Source organism: Homarus americanus, unplaced genomic scaffold (assembly GCF_018991925.1).
Source record: "Homarus americanus isolate GMGI-L3 unplaced genomic scaffold, GMGI_Hamer_2.0 scaffold44060, whole genome shotgun sequence".
Lineage (NCBI taxonomy): Eukaryota > Metazoa > Arthropoda > Malacostraca > Decapoda > Nephropidae > Homarus > Homarus americanus.
In genome coordinates, this window is record NW_024756871.1 from 1,173,964 (window position 1) to 1,191,725 (window position 17,762).

Consider the following 17,762-nt stretch of genomic DNA (forward strand, 5'->3'; position numbering starts at 1 on the left):
AGTATTACTCACGTATAGATTTATTGTTATCTACAGGATTGTATCTAAATATTTTTTAGATAAGATATATAAATTATCGCTTGATATATTGACATACATGCTAGGTTTAAACGAAATATGAAGTAACGTAATAAATACCTGTTATTATGTGTGAAATATGAAGCCTAGCTGTGGAGAGCCTGGCGAGAAAAGCAATATCAGTTATCTTACCTAATGATTGGGGAATAAGCAATAGCGTCATTCTTATTTAGCCGACGATCAGGCGAATAGGCACAGGTCACTGACCCACATCGGGGCATGGGGAGCGAAAATGTAATAATAATAATAATAATAACAATAATAATAATAATAAAGAACCATAAAGAAATACAAAATGAAAGATCAAAAGTGAGAAACGATATATAAATGTTGTGTTGTCAATAATACGAGAAACAATTGAGACCCTGAAAATTTGTGTAAATGAGGCAGAGTCAGATCACCAACCTGGGACTTTGTCACTTTTGTGATGCCATACGGCAGCAGGGTTCACTATTGGGCATCACATTATGCTTCCTTCCCAGGCGGTAGTACCCCTGTTTGATAGCTGCCTACCAGGTAATCCTACCAAGTTGACTTGACAGCATTTAGGGAATGGAAGAGGTGATGAAGGAGAAGGAAGGAGGAGTTGAAGAAGAATAAGAGAAAAGAAGAGGTGGTAGGTGAGTTTCAAGGTACAGTATAGGTATTGGCTGGCCTTCATTATCTACAGTACCACAGTGTGGACTCTGAGAGATCTTCAGCTCAAGGAAAACGAGACCCAAAGAGTAAAACTGCTGTTCAACTGAGACAAAAATTAAATAATGAAAAAAATAAAAAACACGAGGAAAAGTAAATAACCAATATTATATGTAGAAAATCAAATCATGTTTACGAATTTCCAGTTTGAATACGATAGACTGAATTTAAAGCAGCATTTATTGTTTTCTATGTGTTCACTTTTGGTCCCTCATCGAGCAAATCATGAGTTATATTGCAAATCTAATTCACATAATTTTAAAGGATCAGTGTATGCTACAATATGAACAAATACTATTTTTATGTAATTACCTAACAGGAAGTTTTAACCTAGAATTAAATTATGTGAATGGTACAGGTAATTCCAGAAAATTTTGGTCGCACAGGAAATGTTTACAAAGTATTTACGCAATCAGGTAGATGTATGGCAAGATATTATGGTGTTTTGAATTCTCACAATTGACCTTTTAGCAGCCAAACCGTGAAGTTAATTCGGAGAGCGACTCAATAAAGACCACCTGGTGTGGAGGAGTTTCTTGAACGCAGGTAAAAAGAAAGAGTGACAAAATGCGAACAAAAAAAGTACAGAGTAAATATAATAAGTTTGGACAAAGTTATAAACTATATAAAGCCAATAGGTTTCACAAGCAAAGATGAGCGTGGCGAAAATCCATGAATTTAACATCACTGCATGACCACAGACCGACATACTCGTACCTCTGTCTTATAACCTATTATTTTTTTTACGAGGCAATATTCTTTGTATTTATCCTTTCACGGCAAACTGAAAAAGTCTAAACGGTAATTACTTTCACAATGAAACTAACTTGGAAACTTTATGAAACAGCGTTTGCTTATGTCTCTCTCTATGGCGTAGCCTATTAAATTAACACACACACAACTCTTGATAAATTTCAATATGTGTTCCTAATTTCTACATTTACTGTACATAACAATAACAGACCATCTGACGCTCCCAGGAACACATCTGTGAATTCCTTGTTGACTTGTAGCGTCTTTTATAAACATTTAACTCTGATGCAGTGTTTTGGCCGTCCTCCTGTACATGATACATAATAATCACCGTAGCAATAGTAGGAAACTAGGACATCAATAAGCGTAGGAAACATCTACTTTATCATTGTGAGTGTTTTCCACATACCTGCACGTTGCACTCAAGGTCGGGACGCAGGTGTGAAGGCCTTGCCCAGCTTTAGGAATTTATTTATTTATTTTATTTTAAAAGGTGAAGGTCTGGGTAAGGAAACTCTTATTTTGTATTATTTTTTAGTTTCAAGGATCATAAACATTAATGTTAACTTTTATATTATTTATCATATGGCTCCGTGGTAGCAGGTAATCGAGAAACCAACGCAACAATATTGTCGTCAACTCGTTGGGTAAAAGTTGCCCAAATTGTTAGAAAGAAACGTTTAATAATCACAGTCCACACCAATCAGGTCACTTGACATATTTTTGTTGGCGTCAATGTTATCAACACTAATCGCTGAAACTCTTTCATGTAGGCTAATATTGACAACATTATTGATAACGCACTTGCCACGATACATGTTACCGACAATGTTGCGATGGTGTGGATTCAGTTTAAAACGGTAAAACTGTTTTAATTTTATTTTATAATTCGTAGTCCCTTGTTGCTCTCTCTCCTAATTGCGTGTCTCATTCTACTCTGTCAAATTAAAACATAAACAAAGAAAACTCCTGAATATGCAATTGCGGCTCAGTGTTATGTAGTGCAGCACATTGGAAAAAAATACGAAATTCCCAAACGCTTCCGTGTAATTAACATCTGTAGGGATGAGTATTGAATGAGTAGTAGTAGTAGTAAAAAGGAATTGACCAGGATGAAGAACATTAAGTAGAATTATATGACTGACAGTGCATATATTGAACGACCGGCGTCACCTGTTCTATAGTCACTAACATTATTAAAAACACACACACACACACACACACACACACACACACCACTGGCTTCGGAACTTTGTTGTCCACGTAAACAAATGAACGCAAGACTTGACACGACTGACGCCCCTGCAGGAATCATCTCGACCTTTTGATCGCCAAACACAAACAGGAAAAACAAAAAACTTAATCCTGATTGACCACTTCCACTTAACAGCCAGACTTGTGCAGGAGACTTTTACTTTTTTTACTTTAATCCTCTTCGCCACTGATCGGCTCGTTAGCCGCTTGGGCGATCAGTCACGTCTCTGATTACTTTTCCTTTTCATTTTTCTTCTTCACCAAAAGATCGGCTCGCTAGCCGCCCGAGCAATCGGTCACGTCTCAGTCACGCACTGTTGGCAAATACTGGGCATGGACCGGCTCCTGAATGTACCTGAACCCACTCCAGTGTTGGTCAAGTCTTGTCTTGAAAGAGCTCACACTCGGTGCCGTCACAACACTCTCTGGTAGATTGTTCCAAGAGTTTAAAACCCTCACTCCGAAAAAGTTTGCCCTCACAGTTTTCTGGACTTGCGGCTTCTTCAGTCTTGAGCTGTGACCCCTTGTGGGGCGAGCGTCCACCAGCTCCAAGTAAGGACACTCGTCTGAGTAATAATAATTAACGGCTTATTGAAAAAGTTCTGCAGCCCGAAGGCTGAAAATATACATTGGACATAAATGACTTATTACATACATTGGTGGTTTAACAAAAGCCTTCATTAGAAAGGTAAAGGAACATACAGTGAACATACACATTAATGTAGGTGTTGAACAGCAAACTCGTAGTGTAGTAACTCCCTCCCAGATGGTGTTAGGAGGAACTCACGTGGTGTAGTAGTTCCCTCAGATGTTGTTATGAGGGACCTGGCGTGGTGTAATAATTCCCTCGCAGATGGTGTTATGAGGGGCCTCACGTGGTGTAGTAATTCCCTCACAGATGGTGTTATGAGGGACCTCACGTGGTGTAGTAATTACCTCACAGATGGTGTTATGAGGGCCTCACGTGGTGTAGTAATTACCTCACAGATGGTGTTATGAGGGGCCTCACGTGGTGTAGTAATTCTGCACAGATGGTGTTATGAGGACCACGCAGGTGTAATTCCTCACAGATGGTGTTATGAGGGACTCACGTGGTGTGTAGTGCATTACCTCACAGATGGTGTTATGAGGGGCCTCACGTGGTGTAGTAACTCCCTCACAGATGGTGTTATGAGGGGCCTCACGTGGTGTAGTAATTCCCTCACAGATGGTGTTATGAGGGGCCTCACGTGTTGTAGTAATTCCCTCACAGGTGGTGATATGAGGGACTTGACGTGGTCTAGTAATTCCCTCACATATGGTGTTATGAGGGGCCTGACGTGGTGTAGTAATTCCCTCACAGATGGTGTTATACGAGTGAGGTGTGGTCCCAGGCCTTCCTATCGTAGACGTATTAACACATCGCTGGTTGTTGTTGGGTCGGGCCGTTATCACTGGGTACCTGGGACCTCACTGTGTGAAGGTTAACTTGGGTGCGACTGTTTCTGTTGAGTTGTTCTCACTGACTTAAGCACTGTTCACCACTGTTCACCTCTGTTTAACACTGGTTCCATTCCTTTCCTAAATGAAATTGTAACTTCTGGCGAGAACTTGTTGATATTCCGGTGGGGAGGAGGGTTCAGGGGAGGGAGTTGGTATGGGCCAACTTAACAGTTGACCTGGCTGCTCCGAGAGGAGCGCCAGGTACGTCTTGACCCTTCAGTGGTCAAGGATGTAGTGCCCCCTGAGATGCTTATACACCTCAACTACGTCCCCCCTTGCCCGTCTGTCGTATAAGCTAGGCAAATTCAGGCGCTCCAATCTCTCAGTGTAGCTGAGGTGCCGAAGTGCAGGCACCAGTCTGGAGGCCCTCCTTTGAACATTTTCAACCAACTGACAGTCCCTAGCATATCTCGGGGACCAGACGGGGTGACAGGACTCCAGATGGGGAAGCACTTCACTCTTGAAGATCGTTACGAGGGACGGACCGTCTAGATATCTGAACGACCATCTTATAAGACTCAATAATTTATTTGCCTGGTTTACCTTCTTCTCACAATGGCCCGAGTCTCAACTAGTGCAGTTTCTTCATCCCGTTGGGACATATGATACGCATCCTTACCGTTGGCACGCCCCAGGTGCATCCTCTTACACTTCGTGACATTGAATCTCAGCAGCCATTTCTTCGACCATTCCTGGAGCCCACAGAGGTCCTTCTGCAGCTCTTCACAGTCCGCTTGGTTCTTAATTTCCCGAAATAACTTGGCATCATCAGCAAACATTTGTATGGAGGAGTGTACAACGTCAGGCATGTCATTCATGAAACAAACAAACAACAGCGGGCCCAATACACTGCCCTGTGGTACCCCATTTGTGACAGGTACGGATGACGATTTCGTGCCATTTATCACCACACACTGCTTGCGGTCATGTAGAAAGTCTTCTATCCACGCTAGGACATTTCCCCGAATTCCGTACCCTTCCAGTTTGATTTTCAGCCTTTCATGGGGTACACTGTCGAAAGCCTTGGCAAAATCTATGTAAATATTTTCGACATTACCACCCCGTTCCAGAATATGGGTCTAAATATCCAATACCTTGAGCAGTTGTGTTAAGCAGGAGCGCCCGGCATAAAACCGTGTTGGCAATCCTTTACAAGGTTGTTTCGTATTAGATGTTCCATTGCGGCATCTCTGATAATACTCTCAAGTACTTTACATATTATGCTGGTCATACTCACCGGTCTATAGTTCTTCGTGGAGTGACGATTGCCCTTCTTGAAGATGGGACTCACGTAAGCCACTTTCCATTCACTGGGGAACATTTGTTCATCCAGGGATTTACAAAACAGGATCTTCAGGGGCTCTGCAAGCTCGCTGCACAACTCTCTTAGCACTCTAGGATGTACCATGTCAGGGCCGGGACTCTTATGGACCTTTAGCCTGGACAGTTTATTTCTAATACCCTCTTCTGTGAACACAATGTGAGTCAGTGCTGTGTCGAACCGTCTGTCCTCAAACGCAGGAAGGTGAGTTGCACCCTCGCTTGTGAACACCGAGGAAAAAAAGCTGTTCAATGCCTCAGCTTTATCCTGGTCAGAATCTGCGTAACTACCATCCACCAACCTCAGGTCTGATACTCCTACTCGCGTTTTCAATTTCGACTTTGCATAGCGGCGTTTGTGGCACGGGTCATCATATTAAAATCCTTAATAGTATCAAATGAATAAGATAATGTGACATAAAATTTCCGACATACTTACAGGTATAGTTATTCAGATTCGAATTGCATTTTAAGTTCTTGTATTAAAATCTTTATAAACGAATACAACGAAATTAGTTCACTATAGCTCGTACGTAATTTTAACCCATTTATTGATATGGGACACTTTAATACTATACTGTACTGTCTTTCCATCTCCATTAAAAACATCACTTTTACCACTAACGTAAGTATTGTCTATATTATCAACATCACCACAAACACATTAATTTCAGTAACATTAAAAAATTCAACATCACTAGTATATGTAATATGAGTATTGCCATCATCACCAACATTAAGAACATCAACGGTACTACTAAAATAATCCTTAACAACATCACCAACATTAAGAACATCAACGGTACCACTAAAACAAACCTTACCAACATCACCAACATCAACGGTACCACTAAAATAAACCTTAACAACATCACCAACATAAAAACATCAGCGGTACCACTAAAATAAACCTTACCAATATCACCAACATCAAAAACATCAGCGGTACCACTAAAATATACCTTACCAATATCACCGAAAGCACAACAACAAAGGGACATTAGTAACGCATCAACATATGGAACTCGTCTAGTGTCCCCCTCTGGCCTGGCGTTCATGTTAAGGATACTAGAATTAGTATTAGTTCAGCATCACCAGATAGATGCTTGAAGAACTCTAATTGAATTTAATACTGAACATATTACTGAAGATACTTAGAAATTTTAGCTAACAGACTTGACTTTTTCTTGTCTATACATAATACAGTATAGATACGTTATTAAAGTACATGACTTAACACAGCACAGTGCACATAATTTAATATAACGCAGTATATACAGTATAATTCAAGGTAGTCTAGTCACATAATGTAAGGTAGTACATTATGTATGATTTGACATTGTACTATTGAGAGAGAGAGAGAGAGGCAACGTGTATTTTTCAGCCAAGTGCTTTCAGTAAAGAGAAAGTGTAAACACCATTGCGATTATTCAACTCATTGATGTTGGACTTAGTGACTCTAGGGTTTAGGATGATCCAGGATGTTATAGGGCGGGATTTCCCAAACTATTTTCACCGTAATCCCAACTACTGCTGTCATCTGTCCAGTATACTGTATATCAATGTAAATAAAAGTTGTAACGCTGTAGTGTCTAATTTTATAGCAATTAATCGATACAAGACAAGCCAATACATGTCTACTGTACTATACATGATCATTTAATTATTTTTTGTATTAGGGAATGTGTGTGTATGGCTGAAGAACACAACAAAGTTTTCCAAGTTGAAGTTTGAAATATTGTTACGGTAATTCTACATACCAGTGAAGACAAAGCTTCCTCACGGGAGAGATGTATCTTATTAAACCGAAGGAACAAAAAAGTCTTAATTGACAACGTAACGCCCCCTTGTCATAAAGTAATTGAACTCGTTTTTGTAGAAACAATGAGAGACTATTTCCTTTTACATCATGTCAAACATCCGACTCTCTTTATATGGGAACAAACACACAAACTGCAAGACCTCATCATAACTAATGATGAGGGTATGGTGGCCAAGTGGCGACAATCAATATGTGATTTTTGTCATTCAGATTTAACATTTACTTGGTTCATGATAAATGCAGCACCAGAGTTCAAATATTACAATGGCGATTAGAACAGAATGAGGGAGTAGATAAGGGGTGAGAACTGAAATGACTCACTGATAAACAAGACCCCAAATGCTATCCTGATATGTTAACCAGGAAAGTAAACTATTTGACTTATAAATATATACCCAAGACCAAACCCAGTGCCTCCAGGCATGCAAGGAGACCGTCGCCAATGAACCATACAGCAGTTGACAAAATGAATATAAATCTCGGAAATTCAAGAGGTGGGTCGCGACATATGATGAGCATGACAGGAGGATGTATACCAGGTCCAGGAATCAAGCAAAGTCAGAGTGCAGAAAGGCCGAGAAAGAGTTCCAAAGACGGATAGCAAGCAAGGTCAAGTCAAACCCAATGGCTTTCTATCTTTACGAAAGATATCAAAGGCACGTGTGGGAATATCAGCTCTGAGGCTTGAAGATATTAGTTACGCAGACTCAGATTAGGGAAAAACGGAGGCGTTAAACAAACTCTTTTCCTCAGTGTTCACAAAAGAACCGAATAATCTCCCTGCGTGTGAGGAAAGATGGTTTGACACAGCGCTCAAGTACATTATGTTCTCAGAAGAGAGTATAATAAACAAATTGTCAAAGATAAAGGTTATGACACTGAAGGCTGCTCCGTGTGGTTGGCTATTCTTTCCTTTTGCGGCGTCACATCCTGATTGTGTGTTTACTTACCTCCTAATGCCCGGTGTTTCCTTGAAGGGAGAGTGGTGGAATAAGTCTTAGTCGTATTTATTCCCCGTCGTACAGGACTCCATCCTACCCTTTAAACAATCCACCCCAACCTATCCTTGAAATACTCGACCAAATCCTTGCCTTTAAATATTTGACCCCATCCTTGCCTTTAAATAATCGACCCCATCCTATCTTTTAAATACAATCTAGCCTTTAAGTTTAGGGACCAGGTTTAATGGGCCCTGGTTTTAATAACCTTAGTTGTCATGGATGTTAATGAGTAGGTTAGGGTTTGGTTGGGGGCCGTTTAGGACTGTAGCCCTTATGAGCTCCAGCCACACCTGTTTGATTGTCGATAACCCAGCCTAAAGGTGTTCTTTGTTTACTCCTCTGGGATGACTTTCATGTGAGACAAAATAAAGAGATTGATTCCACCTCTGCCTCTGTTAGTTCGTCTCTGCTGTGTCCTATTATTTCCCTACTTTCTTTTTTTCGTTTGTTATTATCTTCTTCTTCCCTCTGGCTCTCAATTTATATTCTTTACCTCTCTCTCTCTCCAACCCATGTGAGTTTTTATATATCGTTTCCGAGTTCTCTTGGAGTTCACAGATAACATAACACTAGTAATTTCTCGATTGAATATCACACTATTAACGTCTCCTGTACACGTATACACAGAGACTCTAAGCAGTAATGTCATGCAGCCTCTGGACCCTAAAATAATTCTCTCCAAAAACAGAATACTTAACCCTTATCGGGTATTGTACCTCATATTTACAGCTAAAATGCAATGTAAGTTACAATTACAAGTAAGACAAGTTATTTTGTAGAATGCACTGATAATTACTTAAGAGTGTATGAAAGAATATATAAACTTTTACAGTTAGTAATTTATGGTAGCATTTGCGTTTATACAAATGAAAACTAAAATCTTTAACCATTTACAGGACAGGAGGGGTTTCTCTCGGCTGAATAAAATCTCCCGGCTGAATAAAATCGTCTGGCATTAGCCAGAATGAAATACAAAAGTGCGCAGCTGCACCCATAAAGGTTCAACATATGGAACAGTCTGCCAACTACTGTAGTGGAAACGAAATTAGTACTAAGCCTTAAAATCTGCCTGGACAATATATTCCAGAATGACTGGGATCCTACACGTACAATCATTACTTCAGGCTCCTTCCCCCGCCATGGTCACCTCTAGGTATGATCACGATAACCGTTCCGTATATTAGGTATGTAAATAAGTAAATGTTTATAATTACACAACGATAATCCTACGGCAATTGAAAATTATGAGAGAAAATTAATATATTTTTTAAATTCCTCCAAAAAGGGCACATATAAACTTAATTCAAGTCGATAAAACAGGTTGGGTACTCCATATTCACATTGTGGGACGCCAAGATTAGTCTCACGTTAGCATTGCCAAGCATTTTACTTAAGCCTTATAACACTTCTTACCTTGTGTGAAATACTTGCTACATTCACCCCCTCCCTTCACAGTAAACCCACGGTTGTATAACTCATGATACACACTGGCCTGACTTCCTGTGTAAACCTTTCGCCTCATCCTCCTTACCTGTGTAAAATCTCTCGTACAGGTTCCCTTCTTTCCACTTTGCAGTTCATTTTGTAAATATAATAAACATGTGTCATATGTCGGTAACGTTGAATTTACAGTAAATTCTATCAATTTATATTAGCAAGTATTCGTTTCACCCTTCCAGGTTTTGTTTGACATTCTTTTCATGGCTGACCATACGTATACGTCTGGCAGCCTGGTATCGTAAAAGTACCTTCACTGCAATGAGGCCCCATAATGATAATAATAGATTGTGGAATATACAACAACGAAAACGGATATTCAGATATGTGTCTGATGTTAAGAATTTGATTCCTATTTAATCTCTTTTCATTCGTCAAATTAATATATATATATATATATATATATATATATATATATCTCATGTAACCATTAATGAAAACGTGATAAAATTCAGTGATAAAATCTCCGTGAAAATGGAAATAACGGAGTATTCTTATTGTCTTTATTCAAGACATCTTCAGAGGCAACTGGATTACATGGACAGAGAGAGGCTTAAATATACAGGGTGACCTAAAAACATGAGGTCAGGTCATAATGATGACATCCACTAATCCCCACACCAACACACACGTAGAGGAGCTTAAGAGAAGGGTGGTGACGTGACTAGCCAGGTCAGGTCAGAAAAAAGGGACCCACAAAATAACTGATAACCACAAGGAAACAAGAAAACACGAAGTTCCCAAGCGCTTTCGTGTAATTCACATCTTCAGGAGTGAGTACAGACTAAGGACAAATACTTGACAAGGCTAATATATACAGCCAAGGACATATGATACGCCTCCTTACCGTTGGTACGCACCAGGTGCATCCTCAAACACTTCGCACATTGAATCTCAGCAGCCATTTCTTCGACCATTCTTGGAGCTCACAGAGATCCGTCTGCAGCTCTTCAAAGTGCGCATGGTTCTTGATTTTCTGAAATAACTTGGCGTCATCGGCAAACATTTGTATGGAGGAGTGTACAACGTCAGGCATGTCATTTATAAAACAAACAAACAACAGCGGGCCCAATACACTCCCCTGTGGTACCCCGCTTGTGACAGGTACAGATGATGACTTCGTGCCATTAATCACCACACACTGCTTGCGGTCACGTAGAAAGTCTTCTATCCACACTAGGACATTTCCCCGAATTCCGTACCCTTCCAGTTTGATTTTCAGCCTTCCATGGGATACACTGTCGGAAGCCTTGGCAAAATCTAGGTATATAATGCCGATATTACTACCCCGTTCCAAAATATGGGTCCAAATATCCAATATCTTGAGCAATTGTGTTAAGCAGGAGCGCCTCGGTATAAAACCGTGTTGGCAATCCTTTACAAGGTTGTTGCGTAGTAGATGTTCCATCGCAGCATCTCTGATAATATTCTCAAGTACTTTACATATTATGCTGGTCAGGCTCACCGGTCTATAGTTGTTCGTGGAGTGGCGATCGCCCTTCTTGAAGATAGGACTCGCATAAGCCACTTTCCAATCACTGGGGACCATTTGTTCATCCAGGGATTTACAAAACAGGATCTTCAAGGGGCTCGTCAAGCTCGTTGCACAACTCTCTTAGCACTCTAGGATGTACCATGTCAGGGCCGGGACTCTTATGGACCTTTTGCTTTGACAGTTTATTTTCAATACCCTGTTCTGTGAACACAATGTGGGCCTGTGCTGTGTCGAACCGTTTGTCCTCAAACGCAGGGAGGTTAATCGCACCCTCTCTTGTGAACACCGAGGAAAAGAAGCTGTTCAATGCCTCAGCTTTATCCTGGTCAGAATCTGCGTAACTAACTGGATTTTTTTAATAATTTTATTTGTTACTTTTTTTTTCAGTGCTTGAGTCCTTTATGAATGAGAAACTTTTTTTTTTACTTGTACCTGAATACATTGAACTTTGGATATTTTTACATCTACTTGAGTAACTTTTGCCAGTGTAACAATAATTGTAATTAAGTTACAAAGTTTGATACTTTTTACAATTCTACTGTTTACACGTTGAATAAATGTGAATTTTTATGACAATCTTTAAAGACTAAATATCCATCAATCTATGTACGTGACCCCCTGGAGGTTTTGTGCCGCCGTTTTCTCTCGACTCACTAGATCATCTGACATGAAAAGTGTAAACAAATCTTAGAGAAGGTGTATAGTGGGAGTGGCGGAGAAAGTGTTCATTTTCCTCCTTTTAACACCTAAAATTCCAAAAGTTTAATTCTTCTTCATCCTTCTGTATCGGCCAGCGGTTTTCTAGTTACTGGTAAAGTGGATGTAACAGTATTTAGTGTTATCCTTGTGTTGGTAAGGATTTTCAGGTCCAGGATTGTTATGCATGACTTTACCTTCAAGGTTGAGTGTTGGGCTACACTGGACCCTGAGATCACAAGATGACTGACACCGGGGAAGAATTTCATTTGTCATACTGTTTTTTATCTCGTGGTTGAAAGTTATAAATACAAGTAGCATAACAACATATGTCTAACCTGGATAATCACAGGTTAATTAAAGGTCGTTGAGTACCCTTTCTGTAAGTTTTCGTGTGGTGGAAATTAATACCATTTTTTAATATAGTAGCTTAGGGCTTTTTATTTATAAAATGCTAATTGGCTTGGAGAGAGGGAAAGAGGAGTGTAAATTTATAGAAATAGTGCTTGAAGTGTCCCTATGAAGCATTACAGCCTTTTAAATGTATAGTCCTCTAGAGCAGGGGTTCTCAAACTTTTTTCAACCAAGGACCCTTATATGGGTCCGACTAATTACCCAAATGTACCCAAATATAGCCGGAATGAAGTCAAATAATGGTCCTAGATGAATAAATCAGACTGCCAATCACTTCTCGACTAGTATTTGGTGTCAGAAAGTCACAAAAATTTGTAAACTTAATTTAATCTGAGTTAATAGATCAAGTGCATGTACCTAACCTAACCTAATCTAACCTAACCTAACACAACACAACTCAGATTAAATTAAGTTTACCAGTTTTTTTTGACTTTATGACACCATATAATAATCGAGAAGTGATTCACAGCCCGAATTACGCTTGTACGACCATCATTTGACTTCATTGCGGCTACATTTGGGTAATTCCTCGCTCCGTCGGTACATGCACGCGATCTATTAACTCAGATTAAAGTAAGTTTTCCAATTTTTTGTGACTTCTGACACCAAATACTAGTCGAGAAGTGATTAGCAGTCCGATTTATTCATGTAGGACCATTATTTGACTTCATTGCAGCTATATTTGGCTACATTTGGGTAATTAGTCGAACCGCCCTTATATACCATGACAAATACAAATATTGTCAATAATCAAAGAATAAATCATAGTCCAAAGCATTTGTTCATTTCAACCCAAATCCAAAATATCCTACGAATTGGAATTGCCAAATCTCTCACAAACGTTAAACGCTCTATTTCTCAAAAACTTTTCGCAGACCCCAGTTTGAGAATCACTGTTCTAGAGGCTACAACCATAATTAATGTACTTTTTTTTTACAGATACCTAACCTAACTTTTTTAATTTAACTTATATTTTTATTCACACCTTAGTTTAGACTGGGGTTGATTAGTTCAGGCTATCTGTTATATTTAATGGTTTAAACTTCAAACTTCTCTTAACCCCTTCACTACAGGGATACCACTTTTAATATTTTATTTGGCTAACACTAGACAATTTTATTCAGCTCAGAGGTGATGGTATAATTATGAGATGGTGACATGCCATTGAAGTGTATAATACTTCATATTAATAAGTTTTTATTCAATATTTCTCACCAGTTTTGTATTCTATAGATTAAAACATAAATGGCAGTTACTGTATATACTGTATGACCAGAGAATGTTGTGACAGCACTGTGAGTGAGCTCATTTATGGACAGACTCTACCAACACTTGCACATGTTCTGGTACAATATAGAGCCCATGAACGTCCAGTACATTGTTTGCAATCAGAGTGTAACAGGGACGTTATTAACTGCCCAAGTGGCTAACAAATCAATCGATGGGGAGGAGGATAAGGTACGGTACAGTAAAAAAGTACCTGCAGTTAACAGAAAATAAGATGGCAGCTGTCTCCTTTAAGAGTTGGTCACTATGTAATTAAATATTATACAGCCACTCCTTGACTTACGACCTACTCGACTTATGACCACCCGGACATACGACCGCCCCAGTTGTACCAAAAAATTTTCAAATTACGTATTTTCGAGTCCCTACATTAGTGTTTGCACTGTGTACTGACAAAATCTTTGTTTGTAATTCCCCTTAAAATGGCTGACAAGCTTAAAAGTGAGAGTTTTGTGGTGCTGAGAAGAAAAAGAGACACCCATTTTAGATTTTCCATGTATTATCTTCGTATTTTTTACTTACGACCAGTTTGACTTACGACCTGCATTTGGGTCCCTAACCCTGTCGTAAGTCGAAGAGTGACTGTATTTTGATTGAAAAGAGCATTTAAAAATATTCTTATGAAACATCATAGTCATATCAACAGTGATTCATCAGGGGGCTTACCCATTAATACGACAGATGGTGGTTGTATGCCAAGATAATGCATTTGTGCACGTGCTTATTTCCACGATATTTTGACGAAACTATCATCTAGTGTGAATTTTCTGGTAGTTAAATGGAATCCATGTGTTTCATTTCTATATGAAGAGTATCACTGATTGCATTGGTCACAAGAGGTGGCTCTAAGGGCTCGTTTACACGATCAGTTACCACGTATGGTGGTCGAGTACGCTTCGGATCAGTGGCGAAGCATGGGGTCGGAACAGGGTACCGACCACTGTTTAGTGGACCGTGTGTTTACACGGAACTGCCACACCGTCATTACCGGTCAGTGTGTGGTAGACTGCTGGGCAAGAGGTTCATAGCTCCCAGACAGACGAGTTGGCGACGGACGGCCGCACTGTTGTGTGTTTTGGCCGCTGGGATGATACTGAAAAAAACCAAGAAAACAGACTGTGTGGGTGAAAAGCTGGTTAAGGAACAAATCGTGTGGTACTTATAACCAAATCTTTGATGAAATGGAGGACGTAACGATATGACTGCCAAAATACGGATGATAAGGCAGTTCAAGCGCAATTTTCGTTTCTATTTCTGTATCCATCACTCCTGACCTGCCATAGACATGGCCGGTCCCTATACAGTTCAAAAAGTTGTAACGTTAACGTCTTTGTCCACTCAAATGGTGGCCTTGACTCCTGTTCAAAAAGTTGTAACGTTAACGTCTTTGTCCACTCAAATGGTGGCCTTGACTCCTGAGGGTCACTGGTGGGAGGTGTAGGCGATGGCACATCTTCCGCCGTTGCTTTTAAATTGCGCGGCTGTGTGGTGTGGCAGGGACCCACGTAGGTGGCCACACAACTATTAGGCTCCCACACGTAACTGCCCGGGATGGGTTGGTGGTTCAGTGTTGCCGTCTACACGATCACTGCCCGAGTACGGCTTCGTTACCATGCTTCGAAAACGTGCTCCGAGACTGATCGTGTAAACGAGCCCTTAGACTATAGAACTAACCATTTATGAAAGACGAAATGATGAATTAATCTTCACCTAATGGTCTTAGATTATTTCTTTCTTAAAATTAAACAGGGATAGGTTGATTTGGTTTGCCAGTTTTAAGCGAATGTGCAAATTGAAATTTCTTCATCAGATATGACCTAATCTTCTGTTAAGGAACAGCTTTTATTTGATTATAAACCTTTAAAGTTGCTCATAACTACTTTCAAGAACACTTCGTTATTAGCCAAACTAACTAACCATCATAACTTCCCCCAATAAATGTTGTAGACAAGAACTTGACACTTTGTACTGTACAGTATAGCAATTAACTATAGGTGTCAAGTGTCGGAGTGTTATTATTATAAATTCAAAAAAATTTTCCTTGCTTCCCCACTGACTTTGCATACAGCTAATGAGACAGCAAGACTTATCAGCCCTCTGAGGCAACTTTTGCATCCAAAAAATCTGTTTGGATATGGTTGCAACAGGAATATTTATACAAATAATGAATTACTCGTAGTCCAATCGCTCAAAGTTGAGGTGACTGTCATTAAATTCAGATTTAGTTAAAGATGAGGATTTCCACGACCAATCATTCATGCTTATTACAAGTTGCGGGCGGGCGGGTCGTGTTGCGTCTCTGTAACAAAGCGTGTTCGGCATCCGGGCCTTCGATGTAGAGCGGCAGAAATTGGACAGTGATAACATAAGTTCGTCAAGATCGTCTTAGTGAGGTGAAAGTGTAAATCGATGTCGGACTTTTCATGCTAGACACGATTGTATTTTTGAAAACTCAATTTCCACCGAGTTGGAGGTACAGCCAGGGTCACAGGCCTATAACCACACAATCACTGCCACATGACAAAGCTTTTATTTTATTTTATTTTTTAGGGTGTTGTGGTCACGGCTGTGATAAAGGCCAACCAGGGAGTGTAGTACTGTGCCTTCAGTTAAATCAGTTCATAGTTGTCATCAGTGAATGCAGAAGAGACTATAATAACTTAAAGTGAATACATATGGCAATCGAGCTGGTAAGGACAACTGCCAGCCTATTCGTGTCATAGGTGCCACAGAGACTTTAAATTTTATTTTGTTTGTGTGCTTGCTCAAGGACTGAATCTGTGTTTATAATACACCACTCACAGGGAGATACAGTGTACACAGTGATAGTTCATAGTGTCATCAGTGACCGCTGAAGTTGTAAATAACTTAAAGTGAGCGCTCACTAGCAAGCAAGCTGGAAAGGCACCGTGCCAGCTGAAACCAAGTCGTGTCATAGGTGCCACAGAGACTTTAAATTTTATTTTATGTTGATTGTGTGCTTGCTCAAGGACTGAAACTGTGCCTACAATACACCATTCACAGGGAGATACAGTGTACGCAGTCGCAGACGACAACTCCATAGGCAACAGAGAGTAGCTAAGTACTTTTTTCTCTCTTTATTTTCTTTGAAATAGGTGTAGATCTATACACAGTCTGCACCCCCCCCCCCACAACAACAACAACCATGAGTTTGGTATGTGATTACTGCAGGGAGACGTCGAATATGGAGGATGCAGGCCTAACTAATGCAACGTTTAGGAAGTTACTAACTGCCGTAAAGCTTGATGGCTGTTGCTGGTATTGCCCTGGCTGCATAGTCAAGGTGAATGAAGCGATTGCAATCCATAAGGGAACGAGTTCTCTAGGGACGAAAATAGATGAAGCAGGAGCCCTGCTGGTTGACAAACTGGAGCAAGTTGAGAAAGAGATCCTTGCTAAGACTGAGGAAGTAGCTAATAGAATGGAGGTGGTTGCTAAGAGGAGCTATGCGGACGTATTAGGAGGGCCACGGGTGGGGGGGGCGGAGAGTAATGCAGAATCAGTACAGGTTCTACAGCAGATTGGGACTCTGAAAAAGTGTGTCGAAGAAATGAAAATTAACGGACCTACTGTTAGGGGAGAGGAGGAACACCAGGAACGGCTCCAGCGCAGGAACAATGTAATAGTTTTTGGAGTCCCAGAGAGCCAGGCAGAGGGAGCTGTGAGTAAGGAAACACACGACAAGGTGCTGTTTCAAAATATTTGCACAGAGGTTCTGAAGATTCCAGCAACCCCTCAGGATGTGAGGAGACTGGGACAAAAGCAGGGGGTTAAGCCTCGCCCCCTCAGGATCACACTAGGGAGTGAGGAGGAAAAATGGCAAGTTATCCGGCAGGCAAAAAACTTAGCAAGGAGCGAGGCATTTCGAGATGTATTTATTCACCCAGACCGCACGGTAATGCAGAGGGAACAGCACAAGAAGCTCCTGCTGGACTGGAAGCAGAAG

General features: G+C 40.4%; 2 protein-coding genes across 2 annotated transcripts in view; one reads left to right on the forward strand and one right to left on the reverse strand.

The window, feature by feature from the left end:
- Positions 1–9,911, reverse strand: part of LOC121857004 (organic cation transporter protein-like) — a 70,512-nt gene extending 60,601 nt beyond the window's left edge. The window contains exon 1 of the mRNA XM_042352805.1: positions 9,820–9,911. The gene's annotated coding sequence lies outside the window, so the exon portion shown is untranslated. The remainder of the gene's footprint in view (positions 1–9,819) is intronic.
- Positions 9,912–12,064: 2,153 nt separating this feature from the next.
- LOC121856937 (ras-related protein Rab-9A-like) overlaps positions 12,065–17,762 on the forward strand; it is a 29,544-nt gene continuing 23,846 nt past the window's right edge. Inside the window, exon 1 of the mRNA XM_042352721.1 lies at positions 12,065–12,209. The gene's annotated coding sequence lies outside the window, so the exon portion shown is untranslated. The remainder of the gene's footprint in view (positions 12,210–17,762) is intronic.